This window comes from Bufo bufo, chromosome 1 (genome assembly GCF_905171765.1).
Source record: "Bufo bufo chromosome 1, aBufBuf1.1, whole genome shotgun sequence".
Lineage (NCBI taxonomy): Eukaryota > Metazoa > Chordata > Amphibia > Anura > Bufonidae > Bufo > Bufo bufo.
The window spans coordinates 737,795,131-737,810,548 of NC_053389.1; the positions used below are offsets into that span (position 1 = coordinate 737,795,131).

The window sequence follows — 15,418 nt, forward strand, 5'->3', positions numbered from 1 at the left end:
TTACAAGGGGGTATGTTTTGCACATTATAAAGAGAATTCTTTCTACTGGGGGGCATTATGGTGGGTTTTATTACTCCCCCATGGTATGACCCCCTAGTATCAGCACCAGCCTCTCCCTGCTCTGCTATCCCTCTGCCCCTTCTCCAAATCCTTATTATGAAATCTTTCTCATTAGGATAAAACACAACATCAGCTCCGCCGAGCCCCCGGCCAAAGTGTTGAAGTGGCGTCCGAGATCCCCAAGGGCCAAGCCAAGTAACTGTAAGTGTTCATGTGAAATATGCTTTTTTTATATATATGTACACTCCTGTGAGAGGCGGGGAGGGAGATCTGTGGATGACACTGTTATAGGGAGGGAGATCTGTGGATGACACTGTTATAGGGAGGGAGATCTGTGGATGACACTGTTATGGAGGGGGAAATGGGGATGACACTGTCATGGGGTGGATCTGGGGATGACACATATAGCATAAGATGCTATATACGGTATGTGGCATCCACAGATCCCCCCCATAGCAGTGTCATCCACAGATCCCCCTCTCTATAAAAGGGGATTAAGAGATGTCTAACACATTAAAAATATGACCTGTTTTAGGTAGCCAGTGATTGTGTGCAGGGCACAATCACAAATTACTGAACAATGCACAGGCAGTTATGTTTATAGCAATCTCAAGCATAACTTCGATGCAATGAACTTGCCAGCGTAAGTACAAAGTACGCCGCTGTCACTAAGTGACTTAATTTTTTTAAAAAAGTATCAAAAATCATATTTTTTGGGGAGTGGACATGGGTGCGGGGGGGCCGGGGCGGGTGTCCCTGAATGGCAGTTTGGAAATGTGGTCACCCTACTAATAGGGGGTTAATAAGTGACGGGGGGGGGGGGGGGTAGTGTAGTGTAGTGGTGCTTGGTGCTACTTTACTGAGCTACCTGTGTCCTCTGGTGGTCGATCCAAACAAAGGGGACCACCAGAGGACCAGGTAGCAGGTATATTAGACGCTGTTATCAAAACAGCGTCTAATATACCTGTTAGGGGTTAAAAAAAACACATCTCCAGCCTGCCAGCGAACGATCGCCGCTGGCAGGCTGGAGATCAACTCTCTTACCTTCCGTTCCTGTGAGTGCGCGCGCCTGTGTGCGCGCGTTCACAGGAAATCTCGCGTCTCGCGAGAGGACGCGCCGGCGCGTCCAGGAGGAATGAATCAACCACCTCCAGGACGCGTCTGTGCGTACAGCGGTCCGGAGGTGGTTAAAGTGGTGGAGCACTGTGGGGGGGTCAGTGTTAAGGGGTGGGGGACTGTGGAGTTCACTGTCATGGGGGATACTGTTGATATCTTTTAACGACACACAGAAACATTAAATGAAATATGAAATATACCCGTGCGAAGCCGGGTCCTTCTGCTAGTCTCTTAGATATATCTAAAAATTGGTTTCTGTCTGTCTGTCTGTCCCGCCGTGTCTGTCTGTCTGTTCTTTATGCGGAACCAAATGACTGGACCGATCTTCACCAAATTTGGCACACAGGTGTCCGGAAAGGTTTTAGACTTGGTTTCAGCTCTCTAGGATGTAACGTTTTTGAGATATTCCCAAAAAATGACCTGCATTAGCCAATACAAGCATGCAAGTCTTTCTCTTCATATCCCAACTGCCATACACGCGGTCACATGTCCCTTATCAGCCAATAGAAGCTCGCAGGCCCTTAATCTCCACATACACACAGTTTTACTCCAAGTTTCCATAACAACCCAGCCATTTTTCTTCACTGCTGTAGGTCAGCTTTAGGCTAGGTCTACATGACAACATGTGTAGGGAAGAACTATACATAGGGCACAACTACACTGCGACATTGATGTCGCACGCCAATTTTTATAATTATAGTCTATGGTGTTGCACTGCGACATGCGATCTTGGATAGATTTTTTGCGACTGTCGTGTCGCAGTATGTCGCATGTCGCAGTGCGACGCCATAGCCCATCATTATAAAAATTGTTGCGCAACACATGTCATCGTGTAGCCCTAGCCTTAAAGGGGCATGGCGCTGTGGAGGTCAGTGTTAAGGGGGGAAGGAGCCACTATTAAAAGGGCAGCTGCTGTGGAGCTCACTGTTAAAGGGGTGGGCACTGTGGAGATCACTGTTAAAGGGGCGTTCACTGTGGATGTTACTGTTAAGGTGGCAGGCTGCTGTGGAGGTCATTGTTAAGAGGGCAGGGGCCACTGTTAAAGGGGCAGCTGCTGTAGAGGTCACTGTTAAGTCAGCAGGGTACTGTGAGGTCACTGTTAAGGGAGCGGCGTCCTGTGGAGGTCACCGTTAAGGCAACAGGGTACTGTGGCAGTCACTGTTAAAGGGACAGGTGTAGTGTACGGGAACTGTAATACCCGTCACTACCAAAGTGTCACTTGGTGTGCTGTCGTCCCTCCTTAATTATGGAGAAGTTGGTATATGTCAGTTTTATAAAATGTCATGTAATGTAATGTTATGTATTTCCCTGTTACTATGACACTTGCATGTACAAGCCTGTTAGGGGTGTCATTCCAGCTGCTAGTCACTAGAGGGAGCTAGGGAGCCCTAGTTTATATAAGGCCCAGACAGGGAAGTGCAAGGCAGACGGAGTCTAGTGTCTGTAATCTACAGTTGGAGATTAGACAATGTCTGAGACAAGTCCAGGCCTGAAGCCTGCTGTTCAGGAGAAGATTCCCTCCTGAATTCCCATATGCAGAAACAGGAATATGTTAGCTCAAGAGCCTGAGGAAGTTTCCAGAAGCTGAGAGAGACAGAGGCAAAGATCAGGAAAGCAAGAGGTACTCAGAAAGACAGAGGAGGTACTTATTAAAGCCATAGCCAAGGATATAAAGCCAGAACTAGGTTAATGGGCCTTGGTGAAGAATTGCTGTATTCCAGGATCAGACAGAACTAGAGTGCAAGCTCCTGTGCTGCAAGTCCTGTGTTCAACACTCTGTAATTACCCTGCTATAACTGAATTGCCTGCATCGACCGAATTGCAAAATCGACTGTATGCTTAGGAACTGCATTTCCTATATTGTCTCTGCTTGCAAAACTACTAAAGTTGGAGTTCTGTTTTAAGACTACGTTTCCTCAATTTATTCCTGCATCCGCAAACGGCGTGCCACCGTTTACTTGGCACTGGCGTCACGAACTATTTCTACCTATACCTGCCCTTGCAGAGAGTCAGCTGTACCAGGTTAGTGTATATTGCACTACATCACCCAGAAACACCTACTACACACAACTTGAGTACGCTGCACCTCTCTTTTGGCGTCACGAACAGGATACGCACGCTTTCTAGTGCAAGAAGCGTGAACTTTGTGCCTTATACAGTTGCCCTGTGACCAAAGTGACAATTTTGCCTGTTTTATTCAAGTGGACTTTGTGGACTGAAAATCATACCCAAAGTGTACCCAAAACTTCTAAAAAGCGCTGTGCAGTGTTGCGCTATCAAGAGGAAGAAAATCGCCGCATTGGAGTGTGGTTTTGTGGACTTTTTACAATCCTGCTTGCTGTCAGTGAATAGACAGCGTTTATACCCAAAGATGGCTGCCGGGCTTGCTGAATTTACTGCTGCGTCACCTTCATCCCGAAAAGGCGGGAAAAATTGGCGCCTTTCTGAGGAAAAAGCGGGAAGAAGGTCAAGGTCAGGCGCCACGGCTTATCTGGAAAGGAGAAAGGGAGTGGTGCTGTCATTTGACAAATCCCGTGGCTACGGGTTCATACAGGACTATCTAACTGGCAGAGACCTCTATGTTAATCGAAGGTCTGTCAAAAGAGACTACCTCCCTTCGTACCAGCACAGCCTCCGCGAGGGAGAGGAAGTGGAGTACACCCCTGCCGAGAGCCTACGAGGCCCTTATGCAACTGCCGTGACCCGTCCCAAGCGAGTTCCTGAGGACTGGGAGGCAGAAGAAGGAGAAGACTACTCTGGCTGCGAGCGAGAACCGGAACGCTCTCCAGAGCCGGCCCATCACGCCTTTCAGGAGCGGAGCTCCTTCATTGGGCCAAACGTCTTCTGGCAGCCAACCGTGTTGGAGAAATGGGTGAGCCCCTATCCTTCCCCCGAGCTGCCTCGTCGGGAGAAGACCATATCGGAGCTGGAGCAGTTAAAAGGACTTAGTGCTACCTTTCAGAACATCCGGATGGGACGGAGACCAGACGCATCGCCAGAACCTGCAGAGGCCGAGTCCACGTCATCGGTGACTGTACCTGCGCCGGCGGCGTCAGCAGAGGACAGCGACTCCGACACAGAGAGCATCGGTGAGCAGATCGTCCGGCTGGAGGAGAAGTTGCGGGAGTTGCGCAAGACATACACCGCCAGGATCCAGACACCGCCGAGGAAGGATGAGGTAAGGGTGCCTGTCACCACCCGTAGACCGCCTTCTGTTGCCACCGCTCCGTCAGTGCCCCAGACCGGACCCGCGATTGCCGGAAACTGCTGCACCCAGAGCACCGGACCGCTTGCTGCGGCGGTGCCAAACCCGTCACACCCTGCAGTGATCATGCCAGGGCCGGCACGGTCCATCAGAGGGTTCACCCCTAGGCCTATGGGGCCAATACCTATTAGGGGCCCCTTTACTCTACAGCTGCCCCCTGACACTGTTATGTGGGCACACCCGCCTGTGGAAGAATACTACAGACGATACTTGCCAGCGGAGCCAAGTGGATATGATATGCCACTGTAATCAGCCTGCTAGGCCTTTGATTTATTTCACTGCAGATGTTTGATGTTAACCCTTCCAGGACAGGAGTCCTACGTTTCTGGTCCTTTGTTGCGGCTGCCAGTTTGTCCACGGCTCAGTGGTAGGTGTTGACCACTGAAATCACAAAGCTAACAAGGCCACGTTTGTTTCCAGGACCTCCTGCCTGCTTTTGTTACCCCACGCCAAGTTGTGCCTGTTCCTTTGTTGCACCTTTTACCCTTCACCCCCTTTTCAGGTTGATCAGGGGTATTACAGCACTTGTCTTTGCTGTCCTTTTATTGTGCAACTTCATACTAAGGAACCGTGCCCGGAGACAGACTCAAAAGTACCTGAGCCTCTGAGATTCTTATTCTTTTAAAAGTATTGTGCCCAGAGATGGACTCCACCGCATGAGAGCCTCTGTGATTTAATAAGAAATAACCTGGGTACGGACTCATGTTTGTTCTTTGAGCCTCCAAGAACTTTTATACTGTTTTATCCATTTTGCCGTTCTATCATGGACTTATTCATTGTCATGGACTATCCTGGTTATAATGTTACGCTGTGCCAGGTCAGCGCCCCCGTTCCATTCACTATCCTGAGAGAAGAGAACGACGCCCCTTGTCACTACCCTTCACTTTTGCCAATTGGACCTGATATGAATGTAAATGCAGATGAATTACATGTATGTATGCCTGCATGTCTCTATTTTCTATTTCAGGTAGAGATTCCAGTTGGGCGACCCATGATGGAGTACGAGGTCGTACTCAGCTTAAAGCAGTGGGGTATGTAGTGTACGGGAACTGTAATACCCGTCACTACCAAAGTGTCACTTGGTGTGCTGTCGTCCCTCCTTAATTATGGAGAAGTTGGTATATGTCAGTTTTATAAAATGTCATGTAATGTAATGCTATGTGTTTCCCTGTTACTATGACACTTGCATGTACAAGCCTGTTAGGGGTGTCATTCCAGCTGCTAGTCACTAGAGGGAGCTAGGGAGCCCTAGTTTATATAAGGCCCAGACAGGGAAGTGCAAGGCAGACGGAGTCTAGTATCTGTAATCGACAGTTGGAGATTAGACAATGTCCGAGACAAGTCCAGGCCTGAAGCCTGCTGTTCAGGAGAAGATTCCCTCCTGAATTCCCATATGCAGAAACAGGAATATGTTAGCTCAAGAGCCTGAGGAAGTTTCCAGAAGCTGAGAGAGACAGAGGCAAAGATCAGGAAAGCAAGAGGTACTCAGAAAGACAGAGGAGGTACTTATTAAAGCCATAGCCAAGGATATAAAGCCAGAACTAGGTTAATGGGCCTTGGTGAAGAATTGCTGTATTCCAGGATCAGACAGAATTAGAGTGCAAGCTCCTGTGCTGCAAGTCCTGTGTTCAACACTCTGTAATTACCCTGCTGTAACTGAATTGCCTGCATCGACCGAATTGCAAAATCGACTGTATGCTTAGGAACTGCATTTCCTATATTGTCTCTGCTTGCAAAACTACTAAAGTTGGAGTTCTGTTTTAAGACTACGTTTCCTCAATTTATTCCTGCATCCGCAAACGGCGTGCCACCGTTTACTTGGCACTGGCGTCACAAACTATTTCTACCTATACCTGCCCTTGCAGAGAGTCAGCTGTACCAGGTTAGTGTATATTGCACTACATCACCCAGAAACACCTACTACACACAACTTGAGTACGCTGCACAGGTGCTGTGGAGGTCTCTGTTAAGGGGGCAGGGAACAGTGGAGGTCACATATAAGGGTCGGTCCCCTATGGAGGTCAGTGTAAAGGGGCGGGGTGCTGTATAGATCACTGTTAAGGGGGCAGGCCCCTGAGGAGGTCAATATCAAGGGAGTGGGGTGCTGTGAAACTCACTGTTAAAGGGGCGGGCTGCTGTGCAGGACAAAGTTAAGGGGATGGGCTGCTGTGGAGGTCCTATTTAAGGAGGGGAGGCACTGTGGAGGGGATCAGAGTTAAGGGGTGAGGGGCTGTGGAGTTCACTGTTAAGGGGGCGAGGTCACTGTTATGGAGGATACTGTCGATATATTTTAATGACACACAGAAACATTAAATTAAATAGATTAAATATACCCATACGAAGCCAGGGGCCTTCTGCTAGTATCTTTATATATATGGGTCCATAAAATCATAAAAAAAGCAAGATTATCCCCCGTATAGTAACATAATACAATAGCAGCGCTCTGATCACTCCGTAGTGTCGGATAGATAATCTTCCTGAATATATGCAGCAGGTACGGCTATACCTTACCGCACTTTATGTCCTGTGCGCTGCTGTCCACCTGCAGATTGGAGCGCTTGTGTTTAAATACAACTTCTCAGCTGCGGACGGGGCCGTGTACATGCGCCGTGGTGCTCTTCCGTCTGCGGCAGCCTGAGATCATTCAGAAGGACCCAGGCTGCTGCACACAGTATCTGACACCCCCTATCCCTGCTGGGGAAGGGGGGAACAATGCGGGCCCCAGTTTTTTTTAGCTCCCAGATGCTGTGTTCACATTTGACCACAGCATCTGAGGGGTGAAATGTCTACGATCGATGCTATCGTCGATTTAGCCCCGGGTGTCAGCTGTTTAAAACAGCAGGCACCCAGCGGGTAAGGCATTCATTCGCCATCTTTAAAGACCGGCTGGGAAGGGGGTTAATGTGCCTCCCCCCGTATTAAACCATGCGTGATAAAGAGACCTCAGCAGTCTAGAAAGCTACTGATTGACATGATATCAGCTAGCCATTAAACGCTATCTATGACTGGAGACTCTCAGTTTTTATTTCTTCTCTTATCCCAAGAATTTCCCTTTGCCAGTTTCATACTGATATATTTCCCTCTTGCTGCTCCATTCACTTTCTATGGGACTGCCCGAAATAACCGGACACTGTACTTGACTGTCTCCGACTCCTCCGTAAAGAGTGTAGCAGCCCGCATGCTTTTCCTGCCATTCATTTGGGGGAGCAAGATCCACATTCTGTTGATCATTGGTGGTCCCAGAGGTCACACCCCCGTCAATCAGGAACTTTTTCCCTATCCTATGGACAAGCGATACTGTGGGACCACATCGTAGGATCATGCACCAAATACAAGAGAGAGAAGAAGAGGAATCCTCACCATCACTAGGAGTTATACTACACATCCCAGGAAGATAGAAAAGTCACCTGCAAAAAAAAAAAAATTATAATATTTTTTTCTCCCCATGTTCTAACACCTTTCTATTGTTACCTAGATGTAGCTGGATGAGGGCTTGTGTTTTTCGGGCTGGGTCATCATTTTGGGATATATATTAGTCTTTAATTAATATCGTTGTTATGTCGGAGAAAGGCAGATTTTTTTTTTTATGTTTTTCTATGACACCTACTGATCACCGTTAGTAATGTACTAATTCTGCAGCACAGGTTGTCACAGTTATGGGATAACAATTATGTATATGATTTTATGGTTTTCGGACATTGACCCCTTAAAGGGGTTATGCAGTTTTCTTAAACTTATGATCTATCATCAGCATCTGATGGGCGGGGCTAAGCTCCATTCAAGTTAACATTGCTTAGCCCCGCCCAGAGGATAGATCATCAGTTTAAGAAAACTGCAGAACGCCTTTAATGACTGGGTGATTTTCCAATTAGTTTTTTTTTTTTTACTCCCAGCCCTCCGATAGCCATAGCCATATGAGGGCTTGTTTTATGCAGGAGAAGATGCACTTTCTAATTGCACCAATTGCAAATCGTCCATTTTGACTTTTTTTCCCGTTTTGCCGTATGAGAAAAATATTTTTATATTTTAATAGTGTGGGCATTTTCACACGCGACGATGCCCATGATGTGTCTTTTTTTTATTATTTGTATATTTTTATTTACATTTTGGGGAAAGGGGGTGTCTTTTTAGAATTTGTTATTTTTTTAGCATTGGAGTGTATGAGAAATACACTATGAGAGTCAGTCATTCACCGACTGACATACGCTAGTTTTCTGGCGTATATCTGTCACAAATTGCAGCACAAAGATTATTTGCACGACAGTCTGCGACTTTTCCCCACTCATGCTAGGTCTAAAAAAGGGGGCGTGGCTGGAAAGGGGGTGTATCACCAGACCGATCTTATTTAGCTTTTTCTATGCCTGTTTTAGGAGTAGAGATGTCCCGAACTATTCGCCGGCGAACAGTTCCCGGCGAACATAGCTTGTTCGCGTTCGCCGCGGCGGGCGAATATATGTTCGATCCGCCCCCTATTCGTCATCATTGTGTAAACTTTGACCCTGTACCTCACAGTCAGCAGACACATTCCAGCCAATCAGCAGCAGACCCTCCCACCTCCTGGACAGCATCCATTTTAGATTCATTCGGAAGCTGCAGTGTCACAAATTTGACTAAGTTGTAATCGCAATGCGATTAATACAGGTTATATTAATCGCATTGCGAATTCAACTTAGAGCTGGGTTCCTAATGACCCTGTACCTCACAGTCAGCAGACACATTCCAGCCAACCTCACAGTCAGCAGACACATTCCAGCCAATCAGCAGCGTACCCTCCCTCCCAGACCCTCCCACCTCCTGGACAGCATCCATTTTAGATTCATTCGGAAGCTGCAGTCTTAGTGAGAGGAGGGACAGTGTAGCTGCTGCTGATTTAATAGGGAAATCGATAGCTAGGCCAGTGTATTCAGTGTCCACTACAGTCCTTAAGGACTCATCTGATCTCTGCTGTAAGGACAGCACCCCAAAAAGCCCTTTTTAGGGCTAGAACATCAGTCTGCTTTTTTTTTTTCCTGTGTAATCTAATTACAGTTGCCTGCCTGCCAGCGTGTGTGTGTCAGGCTCACAGCGTATACTGTGCCCACTTGCCCAGTGCCACCACTCATATCTGGTGTCACAGTAGCTTGCATTTAAAAAAAAAATAAAAAAAATTTGACTGTAATATAATAGTCAGTTGCCGACACGCACGTGTGTTTCATGCCCTGCAAGTGCATAGTGTCACTGCAGCGCAACTCATATCTGGTGTCACATTCGATTCCATTTAAAGAAAAACAACAATTTTGACTGAATAACTAGCAGTCAGTTGCACAAACGTGTTTGTACGTCTAAGGCCCAGTGCCAGTGCATAGTGTCACTTCAGCGCCATTTACATCTGGTGTCACAGTAGCTTGCACGCATAGTACAACTAAACTAATCTAAAAAAAAGTGACAGGCAGAGGCAGGCCACCCCGCAGGGGCCATCGTGGTCATGGTGCTGTGATTACCTTTGGCCACCTCTCAAGTTACCACTCGCCCGCCTGCCGCCACCACCAACACTAGCACCACAGCCGCTTCACTTGATCTGTCAGAGGAGTTATTTACACATCAGTTGGAAGAAATGAGTGATGCGCAACCATTATTGCCAGAGGATGTAGATAACAGGGATATGTCTCAGTCAGGCAGCATTACACAGATGGACGTACGGTGTGATGATGATGATGTTGTACCCGCTGCTGCTTCCTTTGCTGAGTTGTCAGATACAAGTGAAGCGGTTGATGATGACGATGTGTCCGTGGATGTCACGTGGGTGCCCGCTCGAAGAGAAGAAGAACAGGAGGAACGTTCAGATGGGGAGACAGAGAGGAGGAGGAGACGAGTTGGAAGCAGGGGGAGGTCGTCGCAAGGAGCTAGTGGCACAGTCAGACAGCATGTATCGGCACCCGGGGTCAGGCAGACAGCACGCCAATCAACGCATGCTGCTGCCACCACCAGAATGCCGTCATTGCAAAGCACAGCAGTGTGGCATTTTATTTTTTTTGTGTGTCTGCCTCTGATAACAGCGATGCAATTTGCAACCTGTGCCAAAAGAAACTGAGTCGTGGGAAGTCCAACACACTGAAGAGGAGTCAGAGGAGGAATGTGGCTTAGAGGAGGAGGAGGAAGACTAACCACAACAGGCATCCCAGGGTGCTCGTTAACACCTATCTGGTACCCGTGGTGTTGTACGTGGCTGGGGGGGGGGGGGGGGGGGGAGAACATACCTTCAGTGAGATCACTGAGGATGAGGAACAGGACATGAGTAGCTCGGCATCCAACCTTGTGCAAATGGGGTCTTTCATGCTGTCGTGCCTGTTGAGGGACCCTCGTATAAAAAGGCTAAAGGAGAACGACCTGTACTGGGTGTCCACGCTACTAGACCCCCGGTATAAGCAGAAAGTGCTTGAAATGTTACCGAATTACCGGAAGTCGGAAAGGATGCAGCAGTTCCAAAATAAATTAAAAAGTATGCTTTACACAGCGTATAAGGGTGATGTCACAGCACAACGGGAATCTAACAGGGGAAGAGGTGAAAGTAATCCTCCTCCTCCCACGACCACGCCGGCAAGGACAGGACGCTTTACACACGTGTTGTTGATGGTGGACATGCAGAGCTTTTTAAGTCCTACGCATCGCCACAGCCCTTCGGGGTCCACCCTCAGAGAACGACCGACAGGCAGCAGACTACCTCGCCTTAACTGCAGATATCGACACTCTGAGGAGCGATGAACACCTTGACTACTGGGTGTGCAGGCTTGACCTGTGGCCTGAGCTATACCAATTTGCGATAGAACTTCTGGCCTGCCCCGCTTCAAGTGTCCTGTCAGAAAGGACCTTCAGTGCAGCAGGAGGTATTGTCACTGAGAAGAGAAGTTGCCTAGGTCAAAAAAGTCTAGATTACCTCACCTTCATTAAGATGAATGAGGGATGGATCCCGAAGGGACTGACAGTGAGCGATACATTCGACTAAAAAAGGCCTGGTGATGAGATGAGCTGCCCTGGGCTAAAAATGGTCCACACGCTGCTGTATTCTATCTCTGAATGCCAGATGACTTGCGTGACTTATCCGCCACCTCTTATTCTGGCCTCTGGTGCTGCACTGTGGCTTCAAAAACCAAACAAAAAAAAGGCACATACATGTGTCAATTCCCCTTTGTGATCGTTACCTTGTTGTGGTGAAGGGGCTTGCGTATCACAATGAAGCGACCACCTCTATGAGTGTTGGCAATGGCAATGTTGGCACACCCCAGATGATAAGGTCGTTGCTTGATTGTGAACAGACCAAAAGCGATCGGCTGGATAATTTTGCATAGAAAAAACATAACTTTTCTTTGTGATCATCTAAGGTGATCATTAAAGCCTACTAGGCCAACAATGGGCCCACACTGCAGAATCATTGTTTTCTGGGTCACTTAACTGTCACTGAACTACCTCAGCACAAACATAGGCTTTGAAAAAACCCCATCGCCTGCAATCTCCCAAACGTGCGCTTGAGCACAGTCATCACTACACCAAGATTGACGCATAGAGGTATAAAATTTATGTCATGAGTGTGTCAACTATTGACAACTCTTTGCGGTTGTCTAAAATCTATTCCATACACGTCCCCTGATAGGGGACGTAACATGGATTAAACTGATAGGAATAGTACTACTTAACACACCACTCTTATCTGGTGTCACAGTACATTGCACGGCGCACGCGCAGTGCCCCAAATTGGAAGTAAGAGGACCAACCAAGCATCTTTTTCCATCTCCCAGTTCCTAAAATCTATTCCATACACGTCCCCTGATAGGGGACGTAACAGGGATTAAACTGATAAGAACAGTACTACTTAACACACCACTCTTATCTGGTGGCACATTCGATTGCACGCGCAGTGCCCCAAATTTGAAGTAGGAGGACCGACCAAGCATCTTTTTCCATCTCCCGGTTCCTAAAATCGATGCCATATACACGTCCGCTGATAGGGGACGTAACAGGGATTAAACTGATGCGAATAGTACTACTTAACACACCACACATATTGGGATTGCACAGTACATTACACGGCGCACGCGCAGTGCCCCAAATTGGAAGTTGGAGGACCGACCAAGCATCTTTTTCCATCTCCCGGTTCCTAAAATCGATGCCATATACACGTCCCCTGATAGGGGACGTAACAGGGATTATACTGATAGGAATAGTACTACTTATAACACACCTTATAATAACGCAGAGAGAGGCAACGCAGAGAGAGGAGTCTGAAGAAGAGGAGTCAGAGGAGGAAGGTGGCTTTGAGGAGGTGGAAGACCAACCACAGCAGGCGTCCCAGGGGGCTTGTTGTCACCTTTCGGGGACCCTTGGTGTTGTACGTGGCTGGGTGGAGGAAGAGACCTTCAATGACATCAGTGAGGACAAGGAATGGGACATGGCTAGCTTGGTATCCAACCTTGTGCAAATAGACTGTTTGCGGTTGTTTGCAGTGCGTTAAACGGGGAGTTTGGTCTGTCAGAGTTTGGTCTGTCACTGTGAAGTTGACAGATGAGTATATATTCAGATATATAGACATATTCGTCAATTCTAGCAATACAACCATTAGGAACTCAGATCTAAGTTGTAATCGCATTTCGATTAATGCAGGTTATATTAATCGCATTGCAAATTCAACTTACCACACTCTGCGTCAACTACGTAATTTTCTATGAGAGTTTTGCCATGGATTCCCATCCGGCATGCCACAGTCCAGGTGTTAGTCCCCTTGAAACAACTTTTCCATCACTATTGTGGCCAGAAAGAGTCCCTGTGGGTTTTAAAATTCGCCTGTCTATTGAAGTCTATGGCCGTTCGCCCACTTTGCGAATATTTGCGGAAATTCGCGTTCGCCGTTCGCAAACGGAAAATTCTATGTTCGCGACATCTCTATTTAGGAGTAGAAAATGTTCTAAATCTATGATAGCAAGTGAGCTGGCGTAGATTTAGACCACAGCATCTGGAAATGCTGAAACATACGCTTCCAGGTGTGCTCCCCTTGGAGGAGATCGGGGGAGCCGGATACATTGTGCGGCAGCTTTAGTCCTCCTGAATATACGGAAACTGACGCACATTAGTTCCTTTGGAGCCCCAGCATGTGGCACGGCTTCATAGGAAAACAGAAGGTCTAAAACGCTGGTCTTATTAAATTACTCCCTAATAATGTGCGGCTGCTTCTGTTCATTCAAGAGTAGTGTTGAGCGAACTTCTGTTTTAAGTTCGGCGTCTAAAGTTCGGCTTCCGGTTAGCGAAGAATCCCGATATGGATTTCGAATTCCGTTGTGGTCCGTCCGTGGTAGCGGAATCAATAATGGCTGATTATTGATTCCGCTACCACGGACCACAACGGAATTCGGAATCCATATCGGGATTCTCCGCTAACCGGAAGCCGAACTTTAGACACCGAACTTAAAACAGAAGTTCGCTCAACACTATTCAAGAGGACTTAAGCTGCCACATAATGCATCCGGCTCCCCTGATCTCCGCCAGGGGGAGCCGGAGCACAGATGGAAGTGCAACTTGCAAGCTTTTGGGTTTTAGCATCTGAAGGGTTAAATGTCCGACCAACATTACCGCCGGATGCCTGCTGTTTATAACAGCAAGCATCCAGCGGCTATGGCGTCCACTCCACTTGCGAGTGGGTGCAATTTTTAAATGCTCAGTTATGGGGGATCTGTGGATGACACTGTTATTGGGGGATCTGTGGAGGACACACTGTTATGGGGGGGATCTGTGGGTTGCACACTGTTATGGGGGGATCTGTGGGTTACACACTGTTATGGGGGATCTGTGGGTTACATACTGTTATGGGGGATCTGTGGGTTACACACTGTTATAGGGGATCTGTGGGTTACACACTGTTATGGGGGATCTGTGGGTTACACAGTACACACTGTTATGGGGGATCTGTAGATGACTGTGGATGACACTGTTATGGGGCATCTGTGGATGTCACACTGTTATGGGTGATCAGTGGAGGACACTGTTATGGGGGATCTGTGGATGACATTGTTATGGGGTATCTGTGCAAGACACAAAAGACATCTCCTATGTTTTAAAGAGTGGAGACACGGATCAGAAGCTCATGGAAACACTCAGAAGTCCTTCCGTGGCTTTCGGAGGCTCCATAGTACGGCTTCATGCACACCGTATCTTCCATCCATGTCCAATCTGACAGCACTCAGACCTGTTTATTTCTACGGGTCTGCCAAAAAACAAAATAGACAGCAGAGGGAGGTGATGATGTGAGGAAGATGCGGCGTGCACACAAAAGGGTCCGTGTTCTGCAGATCCACTGTTTGTTGTGTGCATGAGCAGGCTCGGACTGGCCCACAGGGGTACAGGGGAATCCCCCGGTGGGCCCCTGATCAAGGTGGGTCCTAGTCTCCCACCCCCTGCACAAGTGGAGCATAACATATTAGATTTACTGCACTACATACATATATTCAATGTACAGCACCTCAAACAGCCTATGTTCATTTAAAAAACTTGTTAAATTATTTATTATATTTGAATGTATCCGTATGGTGGGGCCCCAAAATAAACATGCAGAGCGGTATAACGGTATGACGGGGAAAGGGGAACACTTACTGTGCGGTGTGACTGTCGCCGGATATGCTGAGCCGTGTGCAGTTCTCCAGTGCTGGGCTGGGGGCTCAGAATACCAGTCTGCAGGAAGTCCCCCTCCTCCTCCTCCTCCTCAGTGGTCTGTGTTCTCCATCAGTGATTGTGAGCCAAAACCCGGGGCAGATCTTTCCCTCATATCTCATGTCTGGAGGCTTCACTCCTGGTTCTGGCTCACAGTCACTGGTAAGCCCTAGTTCACACCAGTTATTGTGAAGATGTCCTCCTGTGTTGTCCATAGTTATATCTGCTAGAACGTACAATGCAGGGATCTCAAGTCTCCCGGAGGTTAAGGGAGTCTCCCGCTATTAGATAGCGGCTCCCTGACAC

The 15,418-nt window shown here is 47.8% G+C and overlaps 1 protein-coding gene across 5 annotated transcripts in view; it reads right to left on the bottom strand.

The window, feature by feature from the left end:
- LOC120986083 (NACHT, LRR and PYD domains-containing protein 12-like) overlaps positions 1-15,137 on the bottom strand; it is a 285,272-nt gene extending 270,135 nt beyond the window's left edge. For all 5 annotated transcript variants that reach the window (XM_040414414.1, XM_040414416.1, XM_040414412.1 and 2 more), the window contains exon 1: positions 15,056-15,137. The gene's annotated coding sequence lies outside the window, so the exon portion shown is untranslated. The remainder of the gene's footprint in view (positions 1-15,055) is intronic.
- Positions 15,138-15,418: the final 281 nt, after the last annotated feature.